This window comes from Beta vulgaris, chromosome 4, assembly GCF_026745355.1.
Source record: "Beta vulgaris subsp. vulgaris cultivar EL10 chromosome 4, EL10.2, whole genome shotgun sequence".
Lineage (NCBI taxonomy): Eukaryota > Viridiplantae > Streptophyta > Magnoliopsida > Caryophyllales > Amaranthaceae > Beta > Beta vulgaris.
The window spans coordinates 28,809,556-28,817,958 of NC_079205.1; the positions used below are offsets into that span (position 1 = coordinate 28,809,556).

General features: G+C 34.1%; 1 long non-coding RNA gene across 1 annotated transcript in view; it reads right to left on the reverse strand.

Annotated features, from left to right (window-relative positions):
• Positions 1-1,524: 1,524 nt before the first annotated feature.
• LOC130590971 (uncharacterized) overlaps positions 1,525-8,403 on the reverse strand; it is a 14,464-nt gene continuing 7,585 nt past the window's right edge. Inside the window, exon 3 of the long non-coding RNA XR_008968860.1 lies at positions 1,525-1,611. This is a non-coding gene — a long non-coding RNA (uncharacterized LOC130590971). The remainder of the gene's footprint in view (positions 1,612-8,403) is intronic.

The following is an 8,403-nucleotide window of genomic DNA, read 5'->3' on the forward strand; positions in this document are numbered from 1 at the left end:
TATGCCATTACAGCCTTCGACATGGTCATGAGAACTATCGCAGAAGAGCTTGCAGAAGGTCATGCATTGTGTGTGCCCTTCCAGCAAAGGGGAGCTATTTGGAGAACAAGAAGGCTAGGGTTTCTTCCAATGAGAGAAGGGCCACACAAGAACGGACGAAGGCTAGGGTTTCATCTCTAAAACATGCGGCTGGAAGTAAGGGGAAGGAGAAGGTGCTTGCTGATTCAGAAGGTATAAATTAGCTCTTTTTTTCAATTTAGTGAATAATTTTGTTTTCAAGTCAAAAGGTATAAATTAGTCCTTGTAATTCTGGTATGTTTGATAGCAAATTATGGGTTGTTGTTGTTGATGTTGTTGTTGTTGTTGTTGTTGATCTTGTTGTTGTTGTTGTTGTTGTTGTTGTTGTTGTTGTTGTTGTTGTTGTCTTTAGTTATGTAAAAGGGTTCACATACATAAAGGAACTCTAAATTTACAGCTAATTCCTCTGTTTCTTTTTCTGATCTAATGACCCTTATTTGATGCCTTAAACAGAAACATGTCATTTTTTAGTGTTGTAACCCCAAGGTTATTTTAACTTAAAGTAAAGCTTTTTTTTTCTGCATTTATGCTCCTTTTTGGGATTTCCTCTAGCAACAGGTGCATTGTAAAATTAAAATATTCCATGTACAAATCTTTTTCACAATGTGAAGGGCAATGATTTCAACCATCATCACTCCTTTTCACATTCATATATAGTCTCTTTATATCATATCAACTGTCATTTAAGATTACATATAGCTTTCGTTAATGCTTTGGTAAATACAACTAACAAAAAATAAAGTTTATGAAAAACCTTAACTAGTACTATGATGATATGAAATGGAGGTAGTAATACTGATTGCTCTCTTTAGTTATGTACATAACCTTGACCCTTAATCACCCCTAATACCCATCCCACCCTAATGAAACAAAAAGTATTAAAAAAATGTACTTATATAGGAGGTAATTGATCTTCTCCTCATAATCCAAGCCGATGAGATCAATGGTAAAATCCCCAATCTACCGCATTCGAAAAGGACTTTGGAATAAATAGTAAACTCATGATCTTCTGGAGTCTAGATACGAGTTCGAGTCTTTATCCCCTACTTGTTATCCTGTATAAGTTTTTTCCTGTGATAGAGATTCAGTCTTATCACCCTACCCCTTATAATACAATTATGATATGGACTTAGTCACTCCTATGTTGTTATAGATAACAATATATCTTGGAACTTCCTGAAATGCTACATCATAGAATATATGCAATTCGGACAAGCCTGCAAAATGAAACATATAAAGTATGGGTTAGATATTACTAATCAATTGGTAGGTTCAATAATCATATTTCATATTCATATGCAGACAAATAGGTGACAACAAATTAAAAATAACTTTGAACATGTAAGGACATTATTGGGACTAGGAAATATTACCTGTAAAATCCTATAAGAAGATCCCTTTTTATCATTTGGAAAAGAGTATGAACGAAAATGATCTCTAATGGGTTAAAACTTTATACATATTTCACTTCTTCCTCTCTTCTAGCAACATCTTTTCATATCTTGGAAATCCCTTCTTACAAGCTTAATTAACCTACATATCACAATTCAGTGAATGAGAACTCATTTAAAGTTGCACTTAAAGAAGTATTTGAAATCAATTTAGCATAAAATGAGTTTGTAGATCATGTGACATGAAACATTATTTTACTAGAAAACAAAATGTGAACACTTGATAGAGAAAGTTTCACGATATTATGTCAAACTAATAGGACCCTTCATTATACAACAACAACAACAACAACAACAACAACAACAACAACAACAACAACAATAAATCCTTATTAACATTAAATATATAGAATAAAAGCCTAATTTTCTCGATCAAACAACCTAATATTACAATTAATTTTAAATTCACTAGTTATATCGCTCTTGTTTTATTAAAAATAATTACTACAACAATATGAATCTCATCTTCTATCAAACAGGTAGAAATTGATTCCCAATAAAAATTAAAGCCCGTAAAAGTTAAGAAAATGGCAAATTAAGAATTTAACATTTCAAGTCAAAATTTTAAGCCTCTTGTTGTATCTTTCAGTTCGTATCCAATTGAAACAAAGGGCAAATGGGCTTGGAAGAAGCAAGATGGTTTCTCTATTTTTTATTTCTATCAAAACTATTTGGTCTCACAAATATGATTCAAGAGGTTTCAGTTGGTATTTAGTAGTTAAAGAAATTGATTCTTCTTGGCACTCTGTTGACATTATAAGTTGGTTGGAATTCACTTATGAACCACTAGGGGGTGGTTATCTGTTAGGGTAGCCTAAAGGCTAAAGGGTTAGGTTCAAGATAAAACTATGAAAGGGTTTTTATTGGACAGGTTTGTTATTGGATAGAGCTTTATTGGACAAGTTCCACTCAAGGCCAAAATGTGATAATGTTTAAATATTCACATGTATACTATAGTATTCTCACGTACCAACTTTAATGTAAAGCTGACTGATCTTACAAAGAAAAGATCACTGACTTACGGTCTGCTGCAAATTCATGCTTTGGGGGTTGATCAGCTGACATAAGTCCTTGATCTACTGATTGAGGTATTTGTTAGCATACTTCGAAGTTAGGAGGAAATCTAATTAAAACTCTTTATGTGTTTGCTATGTACATAGAATAAAGAATATAGGGGTTTAGGTGATATTTGTTCAGATTATATAGGAATTTGGTAACAGTATGAAAGTTAATGATCATTTTCATTTTTTTTAAAAATGTTCGTACTTTCTTATATGTAATGAAAAAGTTATACTCTGATTTTCATGTATTTCTGAATTTTAATGTTGGATCTTTCTGGTTTGTTTTATATAAATGATCATATAATAAACAAATGGTTTTGTTGTTGTTGTTGTTGTTGTTGTTGTTGTTGTTGTTGTTGTTGTTGTTGTTGTTGTTGTTGTTGTTGGCTCATTATGGAGTCATCAGGAACAAAATGAATAATTGGGGTTTGTACTCAGGATTGCTTGCTCCTAGAAGAACGTCTAACAGGAGGAGGAACAAGGGGGTTGGTGTCATGATTAATGACCAAGAAGAGGAAAATAAGGACAATGAAAGTGAAGAGAGTGATGATGAGGTCACCATCTTGGAAGGGGATAATATTATGCTGTAGCTGATAACTTTGATGATGATAGGACTAATTCTTATGAAAGCGACGAAGATGAGGTGATAGAAATCGACAGTGATAGTAGTAGTGACGATGAGGTTCCCCCAAGGAGCTGATTTCCTATCCGATTTGCATAATCCAGGGTATTACTAAGCCCGGCTGAGTATGTGTTCTTAGTTCTCAGCCTCCTTTATTTCTCAGAATTTTATACTGCAATTTCTTCATAATATACTAATATTTGTAAGTTTCTCCTATTTGCAGATTTTTTGGAAGATGTACAACAGTTTGGAAGATGTACAACAGTTGTAGATTTTGGAGATCTTTTTGGCACAGACTTTTGGGAACAGATTGGCAGACATGGTGCATTGACTACCTAGCTAGCTTAAGCTATGAATAAGTAAAGCTTAGATTTTGCCTCCTTGACGGGACTGATTATGTTAAAACCTTTTAAGTTATTATGTTTCCCGGATTGGATTTACTGTTGGCCATATGTGGATATTATTTTGGATTGTGTACAATTGTCACGTTCATATAAATACATACTTCTTTCTTTGATAAATCTATAATTTCTTTCTTCCATTTATGTTAATTTTCTGAATTATTATGCAAAATAAGTAAATAAATAAATAATATTAAAAATTACGTAGCATTATTAAACATCATTATAACAATTTGGTGCATCTAAAAAGCTACTTTATAAAATTTCACAGTTGCTTCTAAATATAATTAGGAGCAACATCTATAAATGTCCCTAAATGTGTTTTGAACCTACGAAATGTAATTGCCTCTAAATATATTTAGATTCAAAAGAAGTGGTTGCCTTAATTTAGAATCTGCGGCAAAATTTATAGTTGCATCTAAACATTAGTGGTTTTAGAAACAATATTTTTGTGCCCCAAAAACTAAGCAATAGATGTAATTTCAAATTAGAGACAAACTTATGGTTGCCTCTAAATATAAATGGTCTTATCACCAATGTAACATGTGTGTTCCAAAAATATGGCATTAGGGGCAACCTATAATTAGCGACCGACTGATGGTCGCCTCTAAATGTAAGTGGCTTTAGAAACACTTCAAGTTTTGTGCCTCAAAAAGGTGGCATTAGGGGCAACCAACAATTAGCGACAAGCATATGGTTGCCTCTAAACATAAGTGTCTTTAGCAACACCATAACTTGTCTGTCTCTAAAAGGTGGCATTAAGAGCAACCTATAATTAGCGCCGGACTAATTAGAGGCGGCAATAAAATTGCTTCTAAACACCATTAGAGGCTACAAATATATATTTAGATGCAATTTTGGATTGCCTCTATATGTAGTTTTTTTGTAGTGAATGTTAGCTTCCACCACTAAACATAAACAACTGAAACATCATGATAGATGATACCAAATCGTTAAGTTTCGAAAATTACGTCCTGTGAAAAAAAATAGGGGAGGAAAAAATAGACATAAGGCAAAAGCCCTGATTATATTATTCCAAACAAATATAATTACTACCAGGAGCTAGGAAAATATGATATTTGATTAGGACTCCTTAGGCATCAACAAAACTACTACTTTTATGAATATTAAATGAAAAGCAAGTATCTTGATATATTTTCAGTAACACATTAGCTAGATAGAACTGTTCTGCTGTTAATTGTAAAGGACAACAAGTTTGATGAATTAAAATTGCTTCCTCCATAAGAAGTGTATCCCTTACTCTATGCAGCCTCTATAGTCTATAGCCCTTAGGTGACTCTTTGGCCACATATCACTTAACTTCTCTTCTATTAGCACTCTTAACTACATCCTCTCCCTCAAAGATCAAGCTAGACCCACTTAACTTCTCTTCTATTAGCACTCTTAGCAATAAAATGGAAGTTGGTCGAAGACTATATATCGACATCAACCTGAAGTGTTTCTAGGAAAAGTCTGTAAAAACTAATTTCCTTTGTTATAAATGAACAAGAGTAGAATAATTAACCTGGTTTGAGGGAAACAACAGCTTTGGAAAAGGTCTGGTGATCAGGAACAAGCTTCATAGCCGTTTGAGTCTGACCAACAGCTTCGAAGCAGCAGTTGGTTGTTGGTTTTGCTTAGAGCTGACAATTAGGGTAAACGGTCATGTTTGTGTTTGGTCTTGGGTTGATTTTAAGCTACTTGAGAACATGAAAAATATAGATAGATTCCTTGCTGGACTTTTAATAAAACAATGATGTACTTTTAATCCACTCTTGATGTACTTTTAAGCTAGTGGTGATGTATTTTTAGCCACCATTAGTTAAATTTTAGCTAAAATATACCATGAACATTTAACAAGTAAAGCTCCTTTTTCCACTCCAAATGGAGTTGCTACTTGCTATCTCCATCTATTGTCCTATATCATAACGTAGCTTTCCTTTTTGTTTGACATAGCAGGCAAAATTGTTTACAAGTTTGTATAAGCATGAAAAAAAAATTAAGCTTCTTAATAGCTATATGTTCAAGGGCTCCAATTGCACTTCCATTATGTCTGACAAATGAGCCTCTTTCTCAGCATATGTGCCACTGGGGTTCTGGAGATCAGCAGTATCATCTTCTTCATAATTAATGTGAACCAAGTAACATTCAAGGACCGGTAAACATAATAGACATCGGTAAAATCAGAATAGAAATGAGTTTATAGTTACCTTAGATGATGAAGGTATCTTTGACGGGCAATTTCGAAGGTCATGGTATCCAAGCTCTCCACAAGCGTTGCATAGCCTCTTTTTCTTTTGATGTTGCTCAATTGCCTTCTCTCTCTCTCCCTTTATCCTTTATCCACTTCTAGTACCACTACCCTTGTTACTTGATATCTTACGGTGTTTGATGGTTATTTCACTAGGCGCCACTGATCCAATTAGGAGCTCTATGTCTTGTGTTTTGCTACGAGTGTTGTTTGCACTCTTTTTGGCTTCCATGTCAAATCTCAGCCCCCAGAGGTTTTTAACAAGTTCAGCGAGATCTTCTTCATTTTGCTCGGTCACACTCACACAACTATAGATTTCAGACCATAACTCATTCAAAATTTTGTTCTTGTCCACAAATCTAGTGCATTGGTCTAAAATATTTCCTTCCATGTCAAAGATTGGATTTTTTGTTGCCATTGTAGTTCATCTGTTAAGAACATATTTATCGGGAATCATGGTTAGGTTATTTGCCTTCCATACCCAAACCATATGCCTACAAGGTAAACCATGTCTCTGAAACATATTGCACGAACAATTAATCTTGGCAATTTCCAAGTCATTTTATCTTTTGAACTCTTCAATCCCACAAGAAAAACAAGCATTATAGACCTCCTCTTGAACCTGATAAAATATAGATCAAGTAAATACCTATGAAGCATGCTTCTCAATGACTAATGGTGACTTGAATTCTGGAAATTTATTCTTCAAGTCATTGTCAAATTCAGCTTGTGAGTGTCTTTGTGAATCCATTGCAGTGTCGAAGTGCATGTAGCACTCTACAAGAGTAACATGGGGATTAGTGAAGGAGGTAAAGAAATGATTTTCAGTTTTCGACCTTGAAGTTGTCTTCATGATCCCACCCAAGAATAAATCTCTAAATTAAGTAGGGATCCACAACTTTCTTATCTTATACAATTCAGTTAGCCACTCATGTGTTTCCAACTAAAACTCACCAATCAGTTTATTCCATTTTTCTTCAAATTCTAAAGGCTCCAATCCTAGGTCCTACACACACAAACGTAACTTTTCCTCAAAGTCTGTATCTTTAAGAAGATCTCGGTCCATTTTGAGAGACACCTTCTCCATTATATGCCACATGCAAAACCGATGCTCCCTTTTTTTAAACACTTTCCTCACTGCAACTTTCATCGCCGGATCTTGGTACGTTATCAAGCAAGTGGGTTCATTATTTCTCATTGCCTTCAAGAAAGTGGTAAACAACCACTCAAAGGAGCTTATATCTTCCTTGGTAGTGAAACCGGAACCAAATGTGATACATCTTTTATGGTGATCGACACCGGTAAAAGGCCTAAAGACCATATTGTACCGATTAGTCACATAAGTGGTATCAAAGGAGGCCATATCCCCAAACAAAGCATAGTTTTTTCTACAAATGGGATCCGCCCAAAAAGCCTTAGTAAGACTTGCTCATCATCTACCTCAAATTCATAAAAAAAAGGCACCCCAAAGCAATTTTTTCATTTTAAAGTCATCCAAAAACATTTGAGCGTCAGAGCCATCAATATATGATTTTAGATCTCTTGAGAAATTCTTGAAATCTTGCTTTGAAGCTCCGATATTGTCATATCCACCAGCATTCTCTTTTAAGATTCTAAAACTTTTTGTTGGCCCAATATTCAACTTTGAATTGTCAACTATGAACTTCTTGTGCAAAATTGTCATTTTTCTACCTTGCTTCTGAAATTTTCTACAACTCGGTGTGTAAAGAGGGTGGGTGTGTCCTTCATAGAAGTTTTTCACAAAATATCCACCTTCTTCACGAACCTTAAGAACTAACTAAGCTTTACACCCCACTCTTGTCACCAACCTTTTTCTAGTAATAGCTTTTCCATCCAGCTGTTCTTTGGGTTTATCCTCATTCTTTGCCTTACACTTCTATTTAAAACCCGTCTTATTGTATAAGCAATATTTTATTGCAACAACACCACTTTTGTTCTTGTTAGTCGCTAACTTTCGAGTATTGAAGCCGCAATGTAGAGCATAAGCATCATAGAATTTAATCCCTTCTTCCAAAGTATCAAACTTCATCCCCAACACAGGTGTTAAATCATTAGAGCACGAAGGCATCCACTCCCTTGTTTCTCTAGGAATAACAAAAGGGTGTGCTCTATGTGTAACATGTAGTGGTATTCAAAGAACTAAGTACTAGAGCACTCTTAGCTGAAAAGGAAAGCATATATCATATATGAATTAAGCTTAACTTATGCAAAACAATAGACAAGAATGCATATAGTAGAATCATCTTATGAACACACTAGATAATGCATACAGTAGTTTCATCTTAGGCATAATGTATGCTCAAAAATATAGCAAAATAAAATTTTAAACAAGTGAAATAGTATCTACTCAACTAATTCATCATGAAAATATGAACAATAGTATCATCAAAATAATTATGTCATATTCCTAAGTTTTATTATAGTGCTAAACTAGCATAATAGTCATCAAAAAGTCACAAAATATCACATAGGAGAAATCTTTAATTTGGAATTTGATAAACATTTATGACTGAAATTC